The sequence below is a fragment of the Zea mays genome, chromosome 5 (genome assembly GCF_902167145.1).
Source record: "Zea mays cultivar B73 chromosome 5, Zm-B73-REFERENCE-NAM-5.0, whole genome shotgun sequence".
In the NCBI taxonomy this organism is placed as follows: Eukaryota; Viridiplantae; Streptophyta; class Magnoliopsida; order Poales; family Poaceae; genus Zea; species Zea mays.
Genome location: NC_050100.1, coordinates 48586348 through 48601899, shown reverse-complemented (window position 1 = coordinate 48601899; position 15552 = coordinate 48586348).

Genomic DNA, 15552 nt, shown 5'->3' with positions numbered 1-15552 from the left:
TTGACCAACGCAATGAGGGATGTTTTTCTCAATGCAGAGAAAAGAGAGTGTTTCAGGCATCTAATGAACAACTTTCCAAACAAATGCACAATCGTTGATTGGTTGGATAAGTTTCATAGTTTATTGTGGTACCGCAGTGCTTTTAACCCTAGCATCAAACGTGACTATGTGACGAATAACATTGCGGAGGTCTTCAACAACTGGATTAAGGACTACAAGGACCTTCCAGTATGCGACCTTGCTGACAAAATAAGGTTGATGATCATGCAACTTTTTCATAAGAGAAGGCGAATTGGACGGAGGTTAGAAGGAAAGATACTACCCTCCATCATAGCCCAACTCAATGCACGTACTCGAGGGCTCGGACACCTGGAAGTCATAAAAGGTGATGACTATGTTGCTGAAGTGAGAGACAACATTGACTGTGTTTCTAGATATGTGGTGAAGGCATATCTAAGATAATGCATATCTAAGAGAAGGCATATCCTAGAGTGGCAACATACCGGGAAGCCTTGCCACCATGCATTATGTCTAATAACTGCACAACAATTCAGATATGTGATGATGGAGGAGTTTGTTGATGATTACTACTCTGTAGAGATGTATAGGAAAGCATACTCAAGATTGGTGGAGCCAATTGAGAACAAGTTGTTTTGGCCTAAGGTGGACTTTGCAAAAGAGGTTGGTGCACCCCTTGGTAAAAGAGGTGTCGGACGTCAAAGGAAAATAGGATCAAGTCTTGTCTCGAGGGTGGTAGCCGCAAGAAGAAGCCTTCAAATGTGTCGAGGACCATAATTAGGGGTACCCTCAAGACGCCTAATTCTCAGCTGGTAACCCCCATCAGCATAAAGCTGCAGAGGCCTGATGGGTGCGATTAAGTCAGGGATCAGTCCATACGAGCGACTTGATCGCGCCTCGCCCGAGCCTAGCCTCGGACAAGGGCAGCCGACCCCGAGAGATTTCCGTCTCGCCCGAGGCCCCCCTTTAACGGCGGATATATCTCCGGCTCGCCCGAGGCCTTGCCTTCGCTGAGAAGCAACCCTGACTAAATCGCCGCACCGACCGACCGAGTCGCAGGAGCATTTAACGCAAAGGTGGCCTGACGCCTTTATCCTGACGCGCGCCCCCCGGCAGAGCCGAAGTGACCGCCGTCACTTCGCCGCACCACTGACCGGTCTGACAGAAGGACAGCGCCACCCGCGCCACCCCGACTGCAGTGCCACTTGACAGAGTGAGAGTGACAGGCGGTCAGGCCCTACCAAAGGCGCCATAGGAAACTCCGCTCCGCCCGACCCAGGGCTCGGACTCGGGCTAGGACCCGGAAGACGGCGAACTCCGCTCCGCCCGACCCAGGGCTCGGACTCGGGCTAGGACCCGGAAGACGGTGAACTCCGCTCCGCCCGACCCAGGGCTCGGACTCGGGCTAAGACCCGGAAGACGGCGAGCTCCGCTCCGCCCGACCCAGGGCTCGGACTCGGGCTAGGACCCGAAAGACGGCGAACTCCGCTCCGCCCGACCCAGGGCTCGGACTCGGGCTAAGACCCGGAAGACGGCGAACTCCGCTCCACCCGACCCAGGGCTCGGACTCGGGCTAAGACCCGGAAGACGGCGAACTCCGCTCCGCCCGACCCAGGGCTCGGACTCGGGCTAAGACCCGGAAGACGGCGAACTCCGCTCCGCCCGACCCAGGGCTCGGACTCGGGCTAAGACTCGGAAGACGACGAACTCCGCTTCGCCCGACCCCAGGGCTCGGACTCTGCCCTGGCCTCTGCCGAACGACCTCCGCCTCGCCCGTCCCAGGGGCTCAGGCTCGGCCTCGGCAACGGAAGACAGACTCGACCCTAGCTTCGGAGGAGCCCCCACGTCGCCCGGCCTCGGGCGCGGGCCCGCCACATCAACAGGGAGCGCCATCATCACCCTACCCCGAGCCGACTCGGGCCGCCGAGAACAAGACCGGTGTCCCATCTGGCTAGCTCCGCCAGATAGGCAATGATGGCGCCCCGCGTGCCCTGTGACGACGGCGGCTCTCAGCTCCCTTACGGAAGCAGGGGGACGTCAGCAAGGACTCGACCGCTCCGACAGCTGTCCCTCCGCCAAGCTCCGTTGCTCCTCCGACAGCCACGACATCACACCAGCGGGGTGCCAAGATCTCTCCGGCTGCCATATTGGCATGTACTTAGGGCGCTAGCTCTCCCTCCGCTAGACACGTAGCACTCTGCTACACCCCCATTGTACACCTGGATCCTCTCCTTACGACTATAAAAGGAAGGACCAGGGCCTTCTTAGAGAAGGTTGGCCGCGCGGGACGAGGACGGGACAGGCGCTCCCTTGGGGCCGCTCGCCTCCCTCACCCGCGTGGACGCTTGTAACCCCCTACTGCAAGCGCACCCGACCTGGGCGCGGGACGAACACGAAGGCCGCGGGATTTCCACCTCTCTCACGCCCGTCTCCGGCCACCTCGCTCTCCCCCCTTCACGCTCGCCCACGCGCTCGACCCATCTGGGCTGGGGCACGCGGCACACTCACTCGTCGGCTCAGGGACCCCCGGTCTCGAAACGCCGACAGTTGGCGCGCCAGGTAGGGGCCTGCTGCGTGCTGACGAACAACTTCCCGTCAAGCTCCAGATGGGCAGTCTCCAGCAACCTCTCCGGCCCGGGACGGTGCTCCGTTTTGGGAGTCTTGAGTTCATGTCCTTCGACGGCAGCTACGACATGATACTCCTTCCACCGCCGCGCGACAACGACAATGGCGGCCGACAACCCGCCCGCCGGCGGCGGAATCGACGACATCTTCCCCGCGTGGTAGAAGAACAACATTCGAGCTCGCCCCGTCCTCTCCCCCGCCAACGGAGGAGGAGGCGGGGCGACCGAGGCCAAGCGGGAGGCCGCGCTTCGTCGGCCGTCGAGCGAATCGACGTTCCCAGCGCCCCAACGGAAGGCACGTCGGGCGTCGACCTCGCGTTCGAGACGAAGGCAAGCGCCGTCCCCCCGCGACGCACTGATCCCGAGCAAGAAGACGACGCCAGCGCGCTCGCGAAGGGCTTGCAGGACGTCGCCCTCGTACCTGAGACGACGGTGCAACCAGTCCCCGATGTGACCACGTCGCTCCTCGTCGACCAAAAGGTACAGACTAATTCCCATCCTACGTCATTTCGACTCGGCCTCAACCCGCCTAGCGACCTTGCTTTGGCGGGCACTCTCGTTGAGGCGAGTGCAACCCCACTGGGGTTTCGTGTGCGGTCGCCTTGGGACCGATTGACGGACGTCTCGACCTACGGGCCCTCTGGGTCCGAGGAAGATGACGCTCCCAGCATCTGTTGGGATTTCTCCGGATTTGGCAACCCCAGTGCCATGCGGGACTTCATGACCGCATGTGACTACTGCCTCTCCGAATGTTCCGACGGTAGCCGCAGCCTTGACGACGAGGACTGCGGCCCAAGCCGCGAATGTTTCCACGTCGAGCTAGGGGATCCCTCCGAAGGCAACCATCTTGGCATGCCGGAGGACGGTGATCTTCCTAGGTCGGTGCCTCGTGCTGACATCCCGCGGGAGCTAGCTGTGGTCCCCGTTCCAGCGGGGGGTCACGACCCACAGCTCGAGCAAGTCCGCGGGGCGTAGGCCAGGCTCGACGAGGGAGCAGGAGCGCTTGAGCTGGTCCGTCGGGACGTCGGGCAGGTATGGGCGGACCAACCCCCGGCCGGAGAAATACGTCACCTGCCCCAAGGTTTCCAGCACCGCGTCGCCAACGACGTCAGGGTCAGACCGCCACCCGCATCCAGTGGGGTCGGTCAGAACCTGGCTGCAGCAGCGATGCTCCTCCGCGCGATGCCGGAGCCATCAACCACCGAGGGTCGGCGAATCCAGGGAGAGCTCAAGAATCTCCTGGAAGGCGCTGCGGCCCGACGGGTCGAGAGCTCTGCCTCCCGAAGGCAGGGATACCCCTCGGAACCTCACGCCGCGACTTCCCGATTCATGCGGGAAGCCTCGGTCTACACCGGGCGCACGCGCAACACCGCGCCTGCGGCCCCGGGCCACCTCGGCAACGAGCACCACCGTCGCGACCGTCGGGCCCATCTCGACGAAAGGGTGCGCCGAGGCTACCACCCTAGGCGTGGGGGGCGCTACGACAGCGGGGAGGATCGGAGTCCCTCGCCCGAACCACCCGGTCCGCAGGCCTTCAGTCGGGCCATCCGACGGGCGCCGTTCCCGACCCGGTTCCGACCCCCGACTACTATCACAAAGTACTCGGGGGAAACGAGGCCGAAACTGTGGCTCGCGGACTACCGCCTGGCCTGCCAACTGGGTGGAACGGACGACGACAACCTCATCATCCGCAACCTCCCCCTGTTCCTCTCCGACACTGCTCGCGCCTGGTTGGAGCACCTGCCTCCGGGGCAGATCTCCAACTGGGATGACTTGGTCCAAGACTTCGCCAGCAATTTCCAGGGCACGTACGTGCGCCCCGGGAATTCCTGGGACCTCCGGAGCTGCCGGCAACAATCGGGAGAGTCTCTCCAGGACTACATCCGGCGATTCTCGAAGCAGCGCACCGAGTTGCCCAACATCACTGACTCAGATGTCATCGGCGCGTTCCTTGCCGGCACCACCTGCCGCGACCTGGTGAGTAAGTTGGGTCGCAAGACCCCCACCAGGGCGAGCGAGCTGATGGACATCGCCACCAAGTTCGCCTCTGGCCAGGAGGCGGTCGAGGCTATCTTCCGAAAGGACAAGCAGCCCCAGGGCCGCCCATCGGAAGAGGCTCCCGAGGCGTCTACTCCGCGCGGCGCCAAGAGGAAAGGCAAGAAGAAGTCGCAATCGAAACGCGACGCCGCCGACGCGGACCTTGTCGCCGCCGCCGAGTACAAGAACCCTCGGAAGCCCCCCGGAGGTGCTAACCTCTTCGACAAGATGCTCAAGGAGCCGTGCCCCTACCATCAGGGGCCCGTCAAGCACACCCTCGAAGAGTGCGTCATGCTTCGGCGTCACTTCCACAGGGCCGGGCCACCCGCGGAGGGTGGCAGGGCCCGCGATGACGACAAGAAGGAAGATCACCAAGCAGGAGAGTACCCCGAGGTCCGCGACTGCTTCATGATCTACGGTGGGCATGTGGCGAATGCCTCGGCTCGGCATCGCAAGCAAGAGCGCCGGGAGGTCTGCTCGGTGAAGGTGGCGGCGCCAGTCTACCTAGACTGGTCCGACAAGCCCATCACCTTCGACCAAGCTGACCACCCCGACCACGTGCCGAGCCCGGGGAAATACCCACTCGTCGTCGACCCCGTCATCGGCGACGTCAGGCTCACCAAGGTCCTGATGGACGGGGGCAGCTGCCTCAACATCATCTACGCCAAGACCCTCAGGCTCCTGCGCATCGATCTGTCCTCCGTCCGGGCAGGTGCTGCGCCCTTCCACGGGATCATCCCTGGGAAGCGCGTCCAGCCCCTCGGACGACTCGACCTTCCCGTCTGCTTCGGAACACCCTCCAACTTCCGAAGGGAGACCTTGACGTTCGAGGTGGTCGGGTTCCGAGGAACCTACCACGCGGTACTGGGGAGGCCATGCTACGCGAAGTTCATGGCCGTCCCCAACTACACCTACCTGAAGCTCAAGATGCCGGGCCCCAACGGGGTCATCACCGTCGGCCCCACGTACAAACACGCGTTCGAATGCGACGTGGAGTGCGTGGAGTACGCTGAGGCCCTCGCCGAATCCGAGGCCCTCATCGCCGACCTGGAGAACCTCTCCAAAGAGGTGCCAGACGTGAAGCGTCATGCCAGCAACTTAGAGCCAGCGGAGACGGTTAAGGCCGTCCCTCTCGACCCCAGTGGCGACACCTCCAAGCGGATCCGGATCGGTTCCGGGCTCGACCCCAAATAGGAAGCAATGCTCGTCGACTTTCTCCACGCAAACGCCGACGTCTTTGCGTGGAGTCCCTTGGACATGCCCGACATACCGAGGGATGTCGCCGAGCACCCGCTGGATATTCGGGCCTGAGTCCGACCCATCAGGCAGCCTCTGCGCCTCGGTCGTCAAGGAAGGGTCGGCCTCGCCTCGGCAGAGCCCGACCCTCCCTCGGGGGCTAAAAAGGGGGAACCCCCTCTGCGTCGAGATTGGGTGTACTTCTCCGCATCAAAAATTTTCGATCAAAAAGGGGCTTTTGCGTTCTCCCGGCTATGTCAGAAGCAGGGTCCCGAGGAGCGAACGTGGGTACATGTAAGTGGCGAGGCCGACTGAGCCAAGGAACTCCTGTGCCTCCGGGTTAGGGATACCTCACTCATCACCTGCCACGAAAAATGACCCAACTCGGGAAGCCACCCTATTATTGACAAGCTAGGACGAACACGCCAATTGAAAGAAAGGAGAATACGACTTCATGCAAGAAAGACAAAGTGTTCAGGCCTTAGCGGCCGCGGTGAGACGCACATCCAACAGAGATTGTTCCAACAAGAGTTAAGCGCCGCCTTGGGAAGGAGCCGCGCCCTCAGTTCCGTCCCCGCCGTCGGTAAGGTCCATCTCGGCCTCCGGCGACGGCGCAGGGGGAAGGATCTCCGCCTCAAAGGTGGTCGCCAGCGCCGCGCTCGAACCCGCGGCGACCGCATCGAGCCGCTGGACTTCTGCCAGGGCAGCTTCGTCTTCGTCAGGAAGACAGTACCCCTCACTAACCCGTTCCAGGTCCACAACGTAGTGGGAAGCGAACACGGCGAAGGCCCGCCTGACGCCGTGGTGTAGCGCCTCGCGGACTCTACCGCGCGCGTGATCACCCAAGGCTTGGAGGCGGCTTTGAGGGGAGCTTCCTGAAGGGACGTCGCCGGAGCCAAGGATCCGATAAACGTTCTAGACGGCCTCGGACATGGCCGCGAGGTCAGCTTCCCTCTGCTCGGCAGCTCCGGCAAGCGCCTCGGCGAGCGCCTTGGCGGACTCGTCAAGGGCGGACTCGAGCTCTGCGAACAACCAGAAGAAAGACCTCAAGCACAAGCAGAGGAAACAAACAAGAACAAGAACCAGGGACAGCCAAGGCGTACCTCCGGCTCGGGCGCGCTGCTCCGAGGCCGCGACCTGGGCTGCGGCTAGGTCGGCCGCGAGGGTCTCAGCCCGGCTTTCGGCCTCGGCAGCCCGGCCCCGAGATTGGTCCCGCTCCTCGACGACCTGGACGAACTCCGACCGCTGCCGTTGCGCCTCCGCGCGCGCTGCTGCCGCCTCGGCTCTCAGGTCAGCGCAGAGCAACTGGAGGTTCGCTACCTTGGCATCCTGCTGAGAGAGGCGCGCAGTAGCCCCGGCGAGCGAGGTCCTCAGGGATCGCAGCGAGCCCCAGACATCGACCTCGCGGCGGATGAACGACGACTTGGCGGCGCTCCGGTCCGTCAGATCCTAAAGGAAGGAAGTAGGGCGTCACGACGAACGTCTCGCTCACAGAAAGAAAAAGGTATGCCTGAAACCGCTACCTGGAGGATTTTGGGGACGTCCCTGCAGAAAACCTCCAGCGACGACCGGAGCGACCCCACCGTTGCTTCAGCACGCTCGCGGAGCTCATCCCAAGACTGGTCCTCCTGTTCATCGTCGAGAACGAAGACAGGGTCCGAGGCCTCGCGGGTCCGGAATCGGAGCAACGGGCGCCGGGCCTCGGGGCTCCGCCGCACAGCAATGAGGCTGCCGCCCGGCTGGACGGATCGCGCGTCCACGCTCACCTCTTCCGAGGCACTGGGCGCCGACGCATCAGCCATCCCAACGCTGACGGCAACCGGTTGCTCTTCGACTGGGACGACGACAACTTCGGTAGCGGCGGGCGCCGGCATGGCCGGCACGACAGGCGGGCTCGGGACCACATCGGCGTCAGCCGCCTCCCCGATCACGATGGCCGCCTCGGCAGAAGAGCCAGCCTCGGGAACCCGCTCCCCAGAGACAGGCGACGCCTGAGCCCCCTGCGGTGAAATGCCCCGCGAAAGGGTCGGCTGAGCGACAAGGCCCGGGGCGGCGCTGGCTGCGCAGTCCGGCGCCGTCTTAAGGGCCTTCCGGGGTGCCAGGTCGGTCTGGCCATGGCTTCGCTTGCTGGATACAAAAAAAAAGAGAGAAAAGGAAAATCACGGCCGATACATATGAATGGGAAGCCAAGACGAAGACATTCCGAGACACTCACCCACTTCGGGCCATTATCCACCGCGCCTGGGGGAGGTTTCTTGAATCCCGGCTCCCGAAACAGCCGCCGAGGTCCGCTTCGCCGGCAACTTCGGCGCCACTCTTGCCTTGGGCGCCCGGGGAGCAGATTGCCCGGGCGCAGTCGCGATGACTTGAGGGTCACCCCCATGCGCTGCCGGTACGAGCGGCGGCCCCTGGGGAGCTGACGCCCTGACCTGGCCCTCCGGAGCCACCTCAGCTCCTCCGGCCGAGGGGTCAGGTGACCTCTCTGGACGCCCCCGTGCCTCGGGCCGAGACCCCGGCACCCCAACTCCGGGGACTGACGGTGTCGGCCCGCTCGGGGGCTGGCTTGACGGCTCCTGGCCACACCCCAAGCCGGGGCTGAGGCCGAGACGGGCGGCCATGTCGTCGTCCTCCTCATCATCGTCGTCATCGGGCGTCTCCGGCGACGGCTCCCTCGGGAGTCCTTCCCTCTCCTGCTGGCGACGACGCTTCTCCAAGGCATCCCGAGCCCGCCTCCGCTCGCGGGCCCGGGCCTTCTCCGCGTCCTTTTTCTTCTTCTTCTCCTCCGCGGCGACCCGCTGCGCTGCTCGGTCCACCGCGTCCTCCGGGACCCGTGGCAGGGAGGGCTTGTGCCACCCCACCTCCTAAAAGAAGGGGAGAAAGAAACCCGATCATAAGAACCCGGAGCAACCTGATGTATGAAGAAGGAAGGAGCGAACACTCACCAGAGTTACACACCCCTGGTCGGGGCGCATCCAAAGCTGGGAGTAGGCGTGGGAGTCCGGCTTCCCCATCGCAGCCGACACCCGCCATTGAAGGGCGTCGAAGGGAAGAGGATCAGGGGACATTCGCGAGCCCTCCCAGTCAGCCTCCGGGGTCATCTCCCAAAGCGGCAGCCGCCGCTCCGCCAAGGGAAGCACCCTCCGACGGTGGATGGTGGCAACCACTCCCGTAGCGGTGAGTCCCCCCTCCCGCAACGCCTTCAGGGCCTGGAGAAGGGGTTCGAGATTCTTCTGTCTCTCGTGTGGGGTCCCGTGACGCCAGGCGTCGGTGGCGGCGGTGACTACTCGCTGGGAGAACGGCGGGAGCAACTCACCGTCATTCCGAAGGTAGAACCACCGGCGCTGCCACCCCTTGTTCGAGGACGCGAGGATGGCAGGAATGTACTGCGACGCCCGCGACTGCCTCAGCAAGAGAGTGCAGCCGCCGGCCCGCACCGCTGCACGGACCCTCCTCTCCCCCGTCGGCAAGGCGAAAGGCTCGGCGAGGAAGAGATGAGTCCACAAATCCTAATGGGGGGCGATCCCCAAATACCCTTCGCACACCGCTACGAAGATAGCGACCTGCGAGATGGAGTTGGGGGTGAGGTTGTGCAACTCCACCCCATAGTGGAACAGGATTGCCCGCATGAAGCGGCCCGTCGGCACACCGAATCCCCGCTCGTGGAAGGAGACGAAGCTCACGACGTACCCCGGCGGTGGAGATGGAGCGACTCCACCCACGGGAGGAATCCATTCTGGTTGCTGCTTATCGGTGAGAGGGCGAAGCAAACCCTCGCCGACCAGCTCCTCCAGATCGCTCGCCGTCACCGTGGAAAAGGGCCACGGATCGCGCGGGGAGATTATGGTCACCCGATCAGCCATCACCAAAATGGAAGGGATGGCGGCGCAAGGGGCAGGAAGGGCGGTTTTCCTCTTCTCCTACTAAAAGCTTCTCGGGTTGCGAAAACCTAAAGGAAGAGGCAGGGAGCGGAGTGAAGAACCGTCACCAGACCCCCTCTTGAATATATAAAGGCCAGGGCGAAACCGTTTCCAGCGCTCCGCCCGGACCGGACGCGGGATTCAAAAAACGCGAAGCGAAACAGCCGTTCCTCCAACGGCTCGCGCACGTGCAACGGCCGCCCCGCCAACCACTCGCCCCGTCGCATTAACTCCGCGGCGGGACAGGCGGCGCTCCTGGCAGGAGAAGCGGGCGACGCTTCGCCTTCGCCGTAATAACCGCGCCGAAAAAAGGTACGCCACGTCGTTCGATTTCGTATCCTTTTCCTTTTTTCCTCTTTCTCTATCTCTTGCAACAGGGACCGGGAAAGGGGGATACCCCGAAAAGGATCCTTCCCTGTGAAGGAACCGGGCTCCGAGCCCCCCTACTGATCAGAGGTTCGAAGACTGGCCCTCCGAGGGGTTCAACAGTCGCCTCAGATCGCGTGGGCCCTACACCCACTACTGGTCAGAGGTTCGAAGGCCGGCCCCCCGAAGGGCTCCACGGCCGCCTCAGGCTACTCGGGCTCTGCGCCCATTACTGATCAGGGGTTCGAAGGCTGGCCCCCGAAGGGTTCACAGTCGCCTCAGACACCGAGCGAGGGATGACCAGGGGTACGTTCGATACATAACCGAGGCTCGGGCTGCGCTCCCGAGGTACCCTAGGACATTTCCGAGACCAGCGGGAGCGATTCTGTAACGGAATCCCATCAGAGGGAGGCATCGAGCCCTCGGACCCTGTCGCTAGGGGACCGGGTCCGGCAGATCACCCGCAGGTACTTTTGGGCGTGCCTCTGGGCCCCTAGCCGACCCCCAACGAACGGGGCACGGACGTCCACTCGGATTACCCGCTTGCAGCTCACCGGAGACACCATGTTCGGTGCCCATCGAGGGTAACATGGCGCTCTCCCCCCTCCTCCTTGCGGAAAGGCGACGTAGGGGCGTATGTAAAAAAGCCGAGTCTGTCCCTGATCGCCCTCTCGCCCTGTGCGGAGGCTCGGGGGCTGCTCTCGCAAACCCGGCTCCGGCCGAACTGTTGACAGCGTCAACATACCAGCCCGAGAGCTTGGGCCCCGACCGTGCACCCGGGCTACGACCAGTTCGCATGAGGGAACAACCAGACCAGCCGAAGCATTACGCAAGGCATTAAGACCTCGAAGGAGTGAAACCACTCCTCCGAGGCCTCGGGGGCTACACCCGGCGGGTGCGCTCGCGCGCACCCACCGGAACAAAATGCAACCGAGAAAGGCTGGTCCCCTTGCAAAAAAGTGCGACGAAAGCCTCCAAGCGAGTGCTAACACTCCCTTCGAGGCTCGGGGGCTACTGTCGGGGACCATAATTAGGGGTACCCTCAAGACGCCTAATTCTCAGCTGGTAACCCCCATCAGCATAAAGCTGCAGAGGCCTGATGGGTGCGATTAAGTCAGGGATCAGTCCATACGAGCGACTTGATCGCGCCTCGCCCGAGCCTAGCCTCGGACAAGGGCAGCCGACCCCGAGAGATTTCCGTCTCGCCCGAGGCCCCCCTTTAACGGCGGATATATCTCCGGCTCGCCCGAGGCCTTGCCTTCGCTGAGAAGCAACCCTGACTAAATCGCCGCACCGACCGACCGAGTCGCAGGAGCATTTAACGCAAAGGTGGCCTGACGCCTTTATCCTGACGCGCGCCCCCCGGCAGAGCCGAAGTGACCGCCGTCACTTCGCCGCACCACTGACCGGTCTGACAGAAGGACAGCGCCGCCCGCGCCACCCCGACTGCAGTGCCACTTGACAGAGTGAGACTGACAGGTGGTCAGGCCCTGCCAAAGGCGCCATAGGAAACTCCGCTCCGCCCGACCCAGGGCTCGGACTCGGGCTAGGACCCGGAAGACGGCGAACTCCGCTCCGCCCGACCCAGAGCTCGGACTCGGGCTAGGACCCGGAAGACGACGAACTCCGCTCCGCCCGACCCAGGGCTCGGACTCGGGCTAAGACCCGGAAGACGGCGAACTCCGCTCCGCCCGACCCAGGGCTCGGACTCGGGCTAAGACCCGGAAGACGGCGAACTCCGCTCCGCCCGACCCAGGGCTCGGACTCGGGCTAAGACCCGGAAGACGGCGAACTCCGCTCCGCCCGACCCAGAGCTCGGACTCGGGCTAAGACCCGGAAGACGACGAACTCCGCTTCGCCCGACCCCAGGGCTCGGACTCCGCCCTGGCCTCTGCCGAACGACCTCCGCCTCGCCCGTCCCAGGGGCTCGGGCTCGGCCTCGGCAACGGAAGACAGACTCGACCCCAGCTTCGGAGGAGCCCCCACGTCGCCCGGCCTCAGGCGCGGACCCGCCACGTCAACAGGGAGCGCCATCATCACCCTACCCCGAGCCGACTCGGGCCGCCGAGAACAAGACCGGTGTCCCATCTGGCTAGCTCCGCCAGATAGGTAATGATGGCGCCCCGCGTGCCCTGTGACGACGGCGGCTCTCAGCTCCCTTACGGAAGCAGGGGGACGTCAGCAAGGACTCGACCGCTCCGACAGCTGTCCCTCCGCCAAGCTCCGTTGCTCCTCCGACAGCCACGACATCACACCAGCAGGGTGCCAAGATCTCTCCGGCTGCCACATTGGCATGTACTTAGGGCGCTAGCTCTCCCTCCGCTAGACACGTGGCACTCTGCTACACCCCCATTGTACACCTGGATCCTCTCCTTACGACTATAAAAGGAAGGACCAGGGCCTTCTTAGAGAAGGTTGGCCGCGCGGGACGAGGACGGGACAGGCGCTCCCTTGGGGCCGCTCGCCTCCCTCACCCGCGTGGACGCTTGTAACCCCCTACTGCAAGCGCACCCGACCTGGGCGCGGGACGAACACGAAGGCCGCGGGATTTCCACCTCTCTCACGCCCGTCTCCGGCCACCTCGCTCTCCCCCCTTCGCGCTCGCCCACGCGCTCGACCCATCTGGGCTGGGGCATGCGGCACACTCACTCGTCGGCTCAGGGACCCCCCGGTCTCGAAACGCCGACAGAATGACACCGAGAAAACAAAGAAAGTAATTAGAGGAAAATTTAGGTGTCCAAATTGTGGGGAGTTAGGGCATATGAAGAGCAGCTACAAGTGTCCCCTTAATAGTACAAAGAAAAGGTACTACGTAAACATCAACTTTCTTCGTAACATTATTATTGTTTATCTAACTTATATCATCACAGGAAACGGAGGCCGAGGAAAAACACAACAAAGAAATGGTTTAATCAGCAGCTTGTTGGCATGGAGGCTTCTACTGTTCAGCTGCCAACAATAGAAGAGGTTTCTACTGTTCAGCAACATGTAACCAACATCCCTTCTTCTTCGCTGCCAATAATACAAGAGGCTTCTACTATTCAGCTGTCAACAAGCGAATGGTCACCACCTAGGAGACTTCGGACAGCTGTCAAAAAGAAGCTTACTCCGAAAAAGAAGATCTGCTTCTGAGTAGCAGCTTAAGTTCTGCTTCTGAGCAGCAGCTTAATTTCTGTTTCTGGCAGTAGCTTAAGTTGTGTGAACAATTTCTGTTTGTGGCAGTACCTTAAGTATGAATTCTGTGAACAAAGCTTAAGTTGTGTGAACAATTTCTGTTTGTGGCAGTACCTTAAGTATGAAAATGCAGTACTGAGCTTGTGTTGCCAGCATTATAGTCATTCCAATGCAGAGCAGAGCTGAGCATTATAGTCATTCCAATCCAGATTTTTATAGTTCTGTTTATAGTTCTTGTGTTGCCAACAGAGCTGATGATGGCTGAGATGAACTTCTGTTTATAGTCCAGATTTTTATAGGGTTTGAAAATGCAGATGTTTATAGTTCTGTTTCATATGCTTCCAAGGGGTAGTTGTAGTTGATCTTAACACAAGCAATTTGTGACCTATTATGCTTCCAGCACATTACCAGCAACAGGGTTATTGGAAACTGGGCAGGCATCGTGTTATTTGGTTCTAACTGACAGGCAAACTGGAGCTTTTGATTGGCGATCAAGTGCCCACTGACAGGCAAACAGGGTTACCAGCAAACTGGAGCTTTTGATTCTAACTGATCAAGTGCCCACTGATCGTGTTATTTGGTTGGCGATCCTGACAGGCATCGGTTTAGAAGTCCTAGTCTCCGAACCCTAGAGCTAATCTCCCTGGCAATGTGTTCAGTCCTTGGATCGAATTCTGCACCTCTTCCTAACAGTGTCAGTTCAGTCAGTGAATGCTGGGCTGTGCTCAGATATAGAGTAAGCTTATTCAGTAAACTGTAAACCAACCCCTTTGTGTTCAAGTTCAGTCAAATACATTTCGGTTCAGTTCAGTCAAATACATGTAGACTGTAAACTGTAGATTGTTCAAGTAACCTTATTCAGTTTTCGGTTCAAGTAAGCTTATTCAGTAAACTGTAAACTGTAAACCAACCCCTAATGCTTCAAAATCAACCATTTCGGTTCAGTTCAGTCAAATACATGTAGAAACTGGGCACACATAGTACAAGCTGGAATCATGGCCCAAACCAAGTTGATCTGGGCACACATATTACAAGCTGGAACCATTTCGGTACATAGTACAAGCTGGGCACACATATTACAAACTGGGCACACATAGTACAAGCTGGAATCATGGCCCAAACCAAGTTGAACTAAAAATACATCATGAACTACAAGTCTCACAAAATACATTGGCAATACAATACTACATCAAATTAAGACATGGCTATTGTCGAGGAGGCAACTCTATCACAGACAAATAGCTCATATAGGCTCACTTCATACGGCGATCAGGGATCTCATCCGAGTCAAAAGAAGAGTTGTCTTCATCCGAACCACACTGCTCAGTACAATCACAATGAACATCAGATTTGAAATCATCGTACATTCCAAGGGCTTCGTAATCCTCAAGTAGAGGTTGCGGACCAATAAGAACTTCCTCCAAATCCCTGCTCATAGTGTCTAGACCTTTTGCAATTTCAGTAACATCACTCATGGCATTAACCAAGCAATTCTTGTGCACCATATCCAAATACTCAGGCACATGATTGCAGCGGCTCAACTTCCTCAACTCATTGGCAGATAATTGCATCTGTCTAATGGCGTGTAAAAGACCATCCCAAACTCGATTATATCTCTGCGCCTACAACTAAATGAATAATTAGATTCAATAACACATTATAGTATTGACTGTTACTATTTAATGTTATTTACAGTAAAACATACTGGATCATGTGTCCTACATAATCGATGCCGCAGACGTAATCTACTAGTGCCATAATCAATGTTGCTCGTGTCGACAATGCCTGTGCGCCTACTCCCATCAATCAGCCTAGTCCCATTTGCAGCTTCTGCGACATCTTTGCGTGTGCCGGCTCTAGCAGGTCCTGATCCGATAGGAGATTTGTCCATGGCCAAAAGAAAGCAACCTACGAGGAGCTGTTCACGCGCGGTAAGCGCAGTGGGACAGCGCGGTTAGCTGAGGAGAGGACGGGAGGGCCGAGCACCAGGTACCGAGCACCAGGGCCGAGGACCGAGCACCAGGGCCGAGGAGAGGAGGGGAGGGCCGAGGACCACGTACCTGAGGAGGGAGCGCCGCCGAGCTCCGAGCACCAGGGAGAGGCGCGCTGAGGAGCGCCGTCGGAGGAGCGCCGGGAGGGAGCTTCGGCAGCGACGAGCGCAGAGGAGCGCGGTCGGACGA